The sequence below is a fragment of the Nuphar pumila genome, chromosome 1 (assembly GCF_984573655.1).
Source record: "Nuphar pumila chromosome 1, dmNupPumi1.hap1.1, whole genome shotgun sequence".
NCBI classification, from domain to species: Eukaryota; Viridiplantae; Streptophyta; class Magnoliopsida; order Nymphaeales; family Nymphaeaceae; genus Nuphar; species Nuphar pumila.
In genome coordinates this window covers 40313676-40324268 of record NC_143249.1, presented here as the reverse complement: position 1 = coordinate 40324268, position 10593 = coordinate 40313676, and the positions used below count along the sequence as shown (strand labels likewise).

Here is a 10593-nt window from a genome sequence, read left to right as displayed (position 1 = left end):
AACCAATTAGGGTCTCTGTTTGGACACTGGTAGTCGGAAGGAATTTATGCATTTGGATTGCTGCCAAGTCCTGAATTTGGCAGCTACCACCTGTAGGAGGTGGTAGTTATCAAATCCGTTATTTACTCCAAATACAAAGGCACTTCCCATCTCAAATGCATAAACTCCCAACCCCAGCTACTTTGTTTCCAATCATCCACCACCAAGGTATTTGACCAAATTTTTTATCAAATGCATTAACTTTCATCCTAGCTACCAGTTTCCAAACACAACTTTAGAATCTTTCAATCTTTTCAGTTCCAGCCCTACATTTTTAAGAATCGCACAGAAAATCTTTGATTTTTCTAATAACTCAAGACTGGCCGGGTCATGTCTGACCCCATCATGGTTGGGCTTGATCAAACATGGTGTGGTTTTGGGTCCAGATCTAGTTCCAGGACCTACTTGAGGTTAATTGGTTCAATCCAATGCAATAAATATACGACTCAAAAAAAAAATGGGGATTTTCTCAGCTATTATTTTTTTTTGTTTTCCCAAAAACATTATTATCTATAATATAATAATTACATAAAATTTTGAAATAAAACTTAAAAATAATATCATGTTAATATCGCAACAAAATTGTTACATGTTTTGAAAATATTGTCATGTTTTGATATTGTATTTGCTTTAGAAGATATTTCAAGAAAATCTCATGTGTAAATCAAACTCCAATGGACGTCTGAATGGCCGAATATAGCCATTCGTCAGGATGATTGTGTCCTGCCCTTCATGGGCCTCGCATGTCCCATCAAACATGGGACTGTGGCTTCCTGCAAAACAGTGCAGGACAAATCGTCAAATCCCATGGGGTCCAACAATTGTTTTGGACGCGCTTGTGCAGTGCATTAAACACTCCTTAAGAATGACAAAGCATTCATCACCACGGTGGTTACCCATATGATCAGCCAGATCCTATGTCAAGCTGAAGGCCCAGGATCGAATCACAATGGAGCATGAGGGCTGCCATTGTTTTATCACGATTGGGCCATGTAAGGCTGGGTGGTTGTGTCCTCAACCAGGATTTTCACTCCGCAAGAAAGTGGGTCCATTAAGTGAGTCAGTTTTTTGTGGGGTTTTTTTCTTCATCATAAAAAAATTACAAAGCATTCAACTTGTTACAGGCCCACCTCGCAGGCACTGAGAGCATGCAGGTGACAGAGGGCACCCGGTGTTTGGGGTTTATGTGTACGCATAGTCTCGGTGCATACAGGTGTTGTGTTGTCGTGTGTAGTTGGTGTTATGAGGCAACATTGTTAGCACAAGCAGTCATGCGGGTGATGGAAGATACTCGATGTTTGAGTAGGTGACATAAACGTTTGGCAGGAGATGTGTGTGCACTATCCGGTGTTGCGAGAGTCAGAATGTGATAAGGGCAGTGTGAAGCATCATTGAGTGAAAAATGCACTGGACGTAGTAGTGGGCGGTATGTGTTGAACTATCATTGGCGTGCGGTGATAGCATGACATGCCATGGGCAACAATATCGGGTGTGATGGTGTGTGGCAACACAAATGTAGTGTGTTATCTTGCATTATAGTGGGCCAATGAATTAGAGGATGCCTTTAAAGATTTGGTTAAATATTTTTCAACTTGAGATAAGATTATCCCATGCATAGCGTTTGGTACGCGCAGGGGTGTATACAGCTTAGGGATGATTCCTTCGAAAATGACATTAGGTGGTCTCAGCCGTGCATGGTGGCACGAGACCGAGCAAGTGAGTGCCTAGGCATCAGTGAATGATCTCAGGGCATTGTCTATCAACTGACCGTATGGTTGGGGGTCAACAATGACCTTTTTTTAGTCGTAAAGTGCCCACAGGTCTCTTGGGTGAAACTTTTAGGAGGTCGCATCGTAGCCTTGGTGGCGCAACGTTTCTATTGGATTTGATTGTTGGTTTGGAGAGGTGTGAGCATCGCCCCCTTTTCGGAACTTGAATGATAATTGTTTTCACATTTGCGAAGACGAATGGGGCATTGTGCAAAGTCGTGGTTTGGTATAAGTCGTTGCACATGATGTGGTGTGTAGGGTCGAACAATCATCTAGGTAGCTATGCATGGGGTGATATGTTGTGCTAATATCATTTCGGGAGTCACATATGAGGTGATGTGCGCCCCGCCCTGCCTAGGGTCATTAAGCTGACCAGGTTGGTTTGCCTGACAGTTTAACCCGTGACAACTGGCATCAAGGTTGTACGTACGACCAAGCAACATTATCGATGGTTGAGGAGAGGGTGGTGTATGTTCGCCCCCGATGATTCACTAAATCCCACGTCTGTGTTCGGGGCTTTGAATGAGCACCACGTATACAAGCACATGGGGCTCGTATTCCCGTGTATGTTGACATAACTTTGCATCGGACTCTGGTGTTGTTGCAAAGACTTAAGTACCCTTTATTGCTATTCTTCTCATAAAGTGATGGTTTGAGAAAATGACAAAAATGCCTTTCATTCAAAAAAGAAAAAATAAATAGTTCAAAAAAGGACAAACATGTCCTCCATCCAGAAAGTCGAGGATGATGTTGACTCTTCAAAGTCTTCTTCTTTTTCTGTTCAAAAAAAGGACAAACATGTTTTCTTTTTCTTTCTCCGTAAAACACTGTAAAACCCTTTCTCTCTCTAGAGAAGAAATCAAAGGAAACAAAGAGTTCTTCCTGGAGAAGGCCATGAACATCAACCCTCTCACTCTCTCTCCCTTCTCTCTCTACTTCTGTGCACATCCAACAGACGATCCTACATTGCTGCATCGTCATCTTCGTCTTCTTCCTTCTTCGTAAAACACTGTAAAACCCTCTCTCTCTGTAGAGAAGAAATCAAGAGAGGTAAAGGGTTCTTCCTGGAGAAGGCCATGAACACCAACCCTCTCACTCTCTCTCCCTTCTCTCTCTACTTATGTGCCTGATTTAGAGTTTTTGCCCTTACAGGAGGGGGGTCCGGGGGCTCCCCCCCGGTGCGGATCCCGCTGCGCGGTTAGCAGGCGGGGGTCCAGGGGGGGCCGCCCCTGGCGGGGGGCTCGGGGGGCAGCGCCCTCCGGACCAATTTTTTTTGGGCCTTCCAACAATGATTTGTAGTATTATCGGGCTTTCCTACAATAATTTGTAGTATTTGTAGTGTCTTTCGTAAATCGCGAAATGCTATAGCGATTTGTAGTGTCTTCCGCAAATCGCTATAGCGATTCGCAAATCGCTATAGCGATTCGCAAATCGCTATAGCGATTTGTAGTGTCTTCCGCAAATCGCTATAGCGATTTGTAGTGTCTTTCGCAAATTAGGACCAACTTGTCAGAGTCATATCTCCCTAACCGGAGGTCATATTCCAAATCCGCGATTTGTAGTGTCTTCCGCAAATCGCTATAGCGATTTATAGTGTCTTCCGCAAATCGCTATAGCGATTTGTAGTGTCTTCCGCAAATTAGGACCAACTTGTCAGAGTAATATCTCCCTAACCGGAGGTCATATTCAAAATCCGTAAAAAGTGGTGTCTTCGTTATTGAGTCTAGTTTATTTCTGTAAATTTTTAGCAATTTCTATTGTCATTTCATTCCCCATTTTAACTTCAACGATACATTACAACCACAATCATCAAAAGAAAGATTGCCCAAGCTAAGAGTCACCGTTCTCGCCCTCCTCCTCGACAGCAACCCAGTCGGTGCAGTCGCGCTGAGGATGGCCAACAGAAGCTCCACCACATCGTCTTCTTCTCCCTAGCGAGGAGGTCTCAGTGGAGCCGTCGTTTCGGTGACGGGTGTTCATCTCGTTCCGGTGACGGGTGTTCTACGAAATGTAAATCCCCCCTTCTGTAAGGGCAAAAGGCCATGAACACGCTGGGAGGAGCACTCAGACCCCCCTCACAGAAGCAGAAATAGAAGGGAGAGAGAGAGTAAGAGGGTTGATGTTCATGGCCTCCTCCAGGGAAGATTTCTTTCTCGGATAATCCTGCAGTGCAGAGACTGGGTCTTAAATAATCATCTTTGGGGCACTTAAGTCTTTACAACCACTCCTTTTCAAGAACTGTCATTTTTTTTGCACCAATGGAGGAGAGGGTACTTAAGTCTTTGCAATCGCATCAAACTCCAACGCTAATTAATGCTGACAAACATGGGGATAAAAGATGCACATGCTTACATACGTGGTGCTCTTTGGGACCCCCGATCATGAGATGTAGCTAACTGCCCTGTTCGGGGGGGGAACATATAACCTGCTTCGATGGTTGAGCGGCCCACTACAAGCTCTATGAGGTGAATCATGTGGGTGTTAATGAATCTTGCAGTGAAACTGTGTGAGGCCATTTTAGTTATTGGTAAAAGAATGGTGATGCTTTTGAGGGTGTTGCTGATGGTAGGATGGATGTTTTAGAGGCAAGCGTGGTATGAGACGCATGCATGATGGGGCACTAGTGTTATGAACCTAACTATAAATGCCCAGTGCATACACTACACAGTGACTTTATCTTGCTGAGAACACGGTGGTGCAGTCAATAGCAGCTTAGCGCAAGGGATTGCACAGGTTGATGCTAGCAGACCCTACGCGACTATCAAATTCGATGTGCATCACGTGCGAAGTTACCATGCGCAGAAACCTGAGCACTCATGCCATAACACGCACCTGCTCAATGCACTTGCTGAAGCAACTATATGCACATCCATAGCGGAGTATGCTTGCGCATCAACTGGCATACAGGTCACAGCGTGCATGCATCTTAATGCACACAACACTGCATTATGCCGCAATGTCCATGCTGCGCACCTTGCAGCCATAAGCATCGACGCACAGACAGCTGAACTGCAGTGCATACAATAGACTAGACTAGACCAGGACATGCTCAAACCAAGCCTCCACATCAGGAGGTTCAGCTGGGTCCAGAGCAGTCCAGCCCGTCCAACTCAGGTTCAATTGATTAAGCTCATAGTCAGACGTCCAACATGGCAGGCAAGTCAGCAGTGATGTGGCCTAAGTGGGCATGTGGAACATTCTAATTTGGGAGTCAATAGAAGCCAAAATTGACTGGCAACCTCAGTGCCATGTCAGCCGGTTGACCAAGGAGATGGACTCTCACCTTCATAAATTGGTTGGGCCTATAAATATGACCCAATGCCTTACGCTTTGTATCTTTTTTACATCCTTTGAGAATAATATTTTGGGAATTACGTGAAGGCTAGAATAGTCATTCTCTCATTTGAGAGTTGGGCCTCACTTAATGAGGATTGGCCTTAGATTAAGCCTAGGCTTAATCTAAGGAACTCACGTCATCTTCCACCTCTCCATTTCTTCCATCTCTTCTTTTACTTCCTTCTGTTCACAAGAAGAATACTAATGTGATAATCAGCCAGTTGAGGCTGAATTGGAGATCTGAACCACTGCAACCTTGATTCCTTATTAGATCAGTCCATCTATTTAGTGCTAGAGCATACCTACATATTGGAGGGACAAATCAAGCTTTAAGGAGGTTGAAAGTGCTAAGAAATACTAGATTGACTAAATCATGATCAAGTGCAATGATTTTAGCATTCTGATCATGTTAACGGCAACCTTACCTCGACGAACAAGAGCTTTATGTGATTAGACCAAATGCATATAATTCGTAACAGAATTCAGGCCTCTTGAACAACGTCTTTCATGTTCTAAAATTTATTCTGACCAGATGATAGCTCTTTAGCTAAAGATAAATACATATTCAGACTCCTCAGGCCGAGGGCTATCAAATCGAGTATTTACACGTCAAAATCAGAGTAGAATTCACCTTCAAAACTGACTTCGAAGTTTAGGCCATCTTTGAAGCGCGCAAGTCGTCTGACCGAATTCTTGAAGCAATTTTCTGGCAAATCATACGTGCATTTATGACAAACATTTAGTTTCTGCCGGCAACTCATATATGAGGAACCTCATGATGGCTTGCGTTTGGCCAATTGACGATTTTCAATTTTAAGAACTGTCCACGCATACACCGTGCAAGAACTGTTCAGGTTGTACAAGAGTCTAATTGCACGTCAATTGCTTGTGAAAACGCATCAAAGGCTTCATTCGCAAAGGTTCTGAGAAGGACTTCCAGCGAGGTCATTTCAAGTGGTATTAGAGCCAATTGCCACTGAAATTGAAGTTTTATATATGAATTTACTTGGAATTAATCTGCTGAACGTCGTTGAAATTGGTGGAACACCGCATCCGCCATAGCGTTCTTGTGAGACTGCTGCCATATCATAGTTTTGTGTGTGCCTCATCGCACAGTGGCACCGCTTCATCCTGTGGCATATTCCAGAGCATTGTAGTGTCGCATCCCCTACGGTGCCATGCAACATTATAACTTACGATACTCACTGCAACGTGTGCTACGAAGCAACACAACCTTTCATGTGCGCAAACCTTCGCAAGGCATCAGTGTTCAGCTGTTACTGCAGCTCGCGCATCATTGCTGCAACAATGGCTAAGGTGGATTGGTTGTGTGACATGTAGTAGACCTGCATGTATCCCGACATATAATTCTGTATACCTGATGCTGCATTCGCAAGTCGATCAGTGTATAGCAACAACGAATTTCTTTGTTCGACCAATGTCCAGACCATGATTTATAAAAAAATAATGATCACGTGTTATCACATTCTGCAGTGATTTACAGTGTAACAACACGCTCCTCACCACAATAGCGCCATCGTGTGAGCGCTCTCACGCACAATAGCATTGTGCAAGAGTGCACTAGCGCATCCTGTGTGACTCAAGTTTTTGGCGTAACATTACACACTGCTGCAACACAACTATCACAACTATCATAGCGCACAGAGACAATTGCACAACGCTTTACTGCAGTGCGTCACAATTTGTCAAAATCCTACAGTGCTGCAATTGTGCTGCATTATTAACATGCAATGTGTCCTACATGTTAGCATAGTCGGTGCAAACCTCAGCATAACAACTTCTAATACAACAACGCACCAACTGTAGATTTTGCCGCTCAACACACAACTGGTCCTCAGTTGTGTGCCACTATTGCTGCATCAGCAAACTACCGTGCACTGCAATTTTGTAGAGTAATATAGCACATCAGTCATGCCACGCACCACACTGTGTCCACTACAACGCAACAGGGTGTTAGTGAATTAACACAGTATATGCGCCTCAACTGGTTAAGCATCTGGAGCATTCCTGTTCAGCAACATAAGTCCTTGTATTTTTGCAACTGCATACCGCAACAGATACGACAAAATCAAGCACATCCATTTGCCTGGCTCTTCACGCGCATGCCCCTACATCGTGTGCCATTCAGTGTGCATCATAGCGCATAGCAAAAATTGGTGCAACATCGTGGTCTATTGTGCCATAACTGCAGAACCGTCTACATTGCAGAGTAACACAATGAATTTCAGTATTCATGCTAATCGAATCTGGAGATTGAAGGACGTCAACGCATGGAAGATGAAGCTGGATCTACAACTGAGTCAATCATTCTTTTGCTAAATAAGAGCATCTGACGAGTCATAGAGCTATGGTAGTTCTAGATCGTCAAAATTACATCGCAGCTAAGTGCAATAACAAATATCGTTTGAATTTTGACTTCAATCTACATTTTATTTACGCTAATCGATTGCAGGTTTGCCATGAATGTCAAGAAGACAGTGTGCTAGTTGTACCGTGCACTTGTGTACTTGATCGTACTCAAACCTGTTGCGTTTATGTGCAACATAGGAACACTGTAATAGCGTGCCTGAGGAACACTTGTGAGGGAGATAAGAACCACGCTTGTGCACACGATTAAGCATGGGCCTGCGAGCACACTCCTCACTGCACCTGTGAGCGCCGAGTCACACCGCATCTGTGTGCACATATTGAGTTGCGCCTGCATGCGCAGAGTAAAGAATTAACACTGGTGAGCGTAAGAAGACTTGTGTCTGCATGCACTGACAAAGGAGTTTAAGGCGTGCACTGTCAAAGTTGTCCAATGCATCTATTCCAGCAGCACTGCAGCATGCCAGCTAGTTATTGCAGATCAATTTGGCATCTTGCTTATGCAGTGCCTAGTCACACACTAGTGTTAAACCATCGTAGCCTTTTACTTCAGCTATACAATAGTGCACTGTGTAAAAGTGCATAAGCAAATTTTGTGCACCCCAGTTGTTTGTGATGATGCATGAAATGCACATCATGTAAACAAGTTTTTCATGCATTTTGTATCAAGTTTAAGGTTTTAAACCCATGTTTAGATGTGTTTTGATAGTAAGGGGCTATGGTTCGAATTTCAGAAAAATCGGAGTTAAAATGAGAGAGTTATGGCTATTTCAGTGTTTGGGCACGGATTTCGAGGTGGATCGGATCCATATCCGACCCAATTAGGTCAATTGGACCTTGGATCAACTCTTAGAAAGCCCAAAACCCAACCCACACACCTATCCATACCCATTTCAAAAAGTTTTTCTAAAAACCCCCCAGAAAGTGGCGCCTAGCAATATTTTATTTTTTAACACTCTTTCTGAAAAATGTCAAAACTATAAATAGTTTTTTTTCAAGAACCCTAGGCGTCTTTGGCTGTGTTTGGACGCCCCCTACAGTGACTCTACAGCAGCAGCTCCTTCCTCTCCATCTTCCCCAAGTGTTGGCCATTGAAGATCGACCTATGCTTGATTTTCAAGCATATTTTCAAGCTTTCTTTGGTTTCTTTTCCTTTCTTTCTTATTCCTTGCTGTCTTTTCACCATTTTTCTGTACTTTTGCAGGTGTAGCAGAGGTGGAGACCATTAACCTTGGGCGGGAGTGCGCAACACACCACCAAGGTGAGCCGGCCCTACCTCCATCCGGCTTTCTACACCCTCCGATCGCGAATCGGCTCACATGCCATCATCGGTGGATCTCCAACGTGTAGCAGCTGCAATAGGTGCCGTTTTTGGTGAAGTACAGCATCCTTGAACTGTAGAAGACGTCTACATCCAGCCACGGTCCGCTCTTCTTCACCCCCCGGTCGTCGGATCTTCCAAAAGGTTGAAAAACATATTTAGTGTCCAGGGATATTGTCCAAGTGAGAAGATTCTTTAAGTGGCGAAAAGACGGAAATACCCTTGGTGTGGAGCAGAAGACTGATTGCTTGTTTACTTTTCTTTTAGTGTTTAATTGCAGTTGTACTAACTTTGTAATTGTAGGTTGACATTTGGCATTAATAAATTGAATTTTATAGAAATATTGTGTTTAATTCCTGTTCCCTGAGGATCGACCCGTACTTACCACTTTGTGGAAAGTCGGTTTTTATATTTTTGGTTGACGATTTTCCAAAGTTTTATTGAAAATAAGTGTTTTAAAAAAGAGCATTCCAAAATATCAACCAAATTTTGGCGCCGTTGCCGGGGAACGGCGAATTAATTACTTTATTTCTTAGAGTTTAATTTATTATTATTTTGTTTTAGTTAGTTAATTAGTTGTTTTCTTTTTAGTTAGTAGGATTAGTAAGTGAATATAGGATTAACATAGTTAGTAAATATAGGATTCACATATTGTTCTTTTTAGGATTCACTTAATTATCATTCTGCAAGGAGCGATTAGACAGGTGGGTTTTAGAAAAATATAGTTTGTGATTTCCTGTATTTATTTGTTTTAGCATTTTAGAATAGTTTACTTTGTTATTTAATTATTTAGTATAGAATTCTGACATAGCTATATAGCATATTTATTTGTTTTTAGTTACTGTTTTTTTTGTTTAATTACATTTTAGTATCTGTGCTAGTTTAATTTTTTTAGTTGGTCGTTTGCTTACATGTGGTCTTAGTACCAGTGTATGCAGGGTCGACGAGGTCTAGGAACCCCATTACACCCATTTGTTGACAACCCAAAGAGAATTTTACATTCTCATCGAAGTTCGGCAACAATGGCTGACATGGATCCTCCACCTCCACCCCCAGTTCTTTCACGCCCTCTGCGGGAATACTTCATTCCCACAGACTATGTTCAGGCATCCTGCATTCGGAGACCCGATGTAGGAGCGCCACATTATGAGATTAAGGCCAGCATTATTCAAATGCTTCCATCCTTTTATGGCCTTAGTCATGAGGATCCCTACCGACACTTAGATGAATTCCTCGAAATCTGTTCTACTGTTAAGATACAGAATTTCGATGATGATGCGTTGAGGTTGACTCTATTCCCTTTTTCATTGAAGGACAAAGCCAAGTATTGGCTAAAGTCCTTAGATTCTGTAGAAATAGAGTCCTGGGATCAGTTGCAACAGGAGTTTCTTCGGAAATACTTTCCCATTGGTCGCACGAACCAATATCGTAGAGCCATCACTAGCTTTTCAGAGCTAGATGGTGAGCGCTTTCATGAGACCTGGGAGAGAATGAAGGATCTCCTCAGGAAATGCCCCCATCATCAGGTGCCGAAATGGCAACTGGTGCAGAGTTTCTATGATGGATTGTCTGACAAGAATCGTCAGATGATCGACTCTTCATGCGGTGGGACATTCATGCTAAAGAGCGAGGACGAAGCATGGAGGCTATTTGATACATTGGCCGAGAATTCACTCCACCATGCTTCGAGCTCTCATTCTGATAGAGCCACACCCAGCATTCAGAAGAAAGCTGGTGTTC

General features: G+C 43.2%; 1 non-coding gene across 1 annotated transcript; it reads right to left on the bottom strand.

Annotated features, from left to right (window-relative positions):
* Positions 1-10278: 10278 nt before the first annotated feature.
* Positions 10279-10381, bottom strand: LOC149848775 (small nucleolar RNA R71). The gene has a single exon (XR_016426507.1). It is a non-coding gene; the product is annotated as a small nucleolar RNA R71 (small nucleolar RNA).
* Between the last annotated feature and the right edge of the window lie 212 nt (positions 10382-10593).